Source organism: Bison bison, unplaced genomic scaffold, assembly GCF_000754665.1.
Source record: "Bison bison bison isolate TAMUID 2011002044 unplaced genomic scaffold, Bison_UMD1.0 scf7180017864193, whole genome shotgun sequence".
Lineage (NCBI taxonomy): Eukaryota > Metazoa > Chordata > Mammalia > Artiodactyla > Bovidae > Bison > Bison bison.
Window position 1 is genome coordinate 183,400 of NW_011494765.1, and position 530 is coordinate 183,929.

A 530-nucleotide genomic window follows, 5' to 3' on the forward strand; every position below is an offset into this window, starting at 1 on the left:
TTCCTGGGGAACACCACATCCCTGCAAAATCTTGAGCAGTGTCCCTAAAGCAAACCTTACAGTTTCATGCTCCAGACTTCATGTGAGATGGGGAAAATGTCACAGAAGGCAGGGGGCAGGATGGGGTACGCTCCCAGAGAAAAATGTTGATCTCTCTGTTTCTGGAGGGGGCGGGATTTAGGATGGGGGGGACACATGTACACCTGTGGCTGATTTTTGTCAATATATGGCAAAAACCACAATATTGTAAAGTAATTAATCTCCAATTAATTTAATTTAAAAGAAATGCGGCAGCAAGTCAATTGTATCAGCAGAATGTTGTCCTCATTGCATGTGTAGTTTCAGTACAGTTCCCAAACTTAAGGCCCAGTTTCTTCTAGTGTGATTGAAAGTTTCTTTTCTTTGCTCTGAATAAAATTGAACTGTGGGTTCCCTATAGAAAGTGGCATTTTGGGCTTTCCCTTTTTGTAAAGCAATTTCTGCCTAGTTTATTGTCCAGTTAATTTTAGTTCAGTGACTTTTAAAGTTGG

At 40.8% G+C, this 530-nt stretch overlaps 1 pseudogene; it reads left to right on the forward strand.

Annotated features, from left to right (window-relative positions):
- LOC104991509 overlaps nt 1-438 on the forward strand; it is a 2,674-nt pseudogene extending 2,236 nt beyond the window's left edge.
- Nucleotides 439-530: the final 92 nt, after the last annotated feature.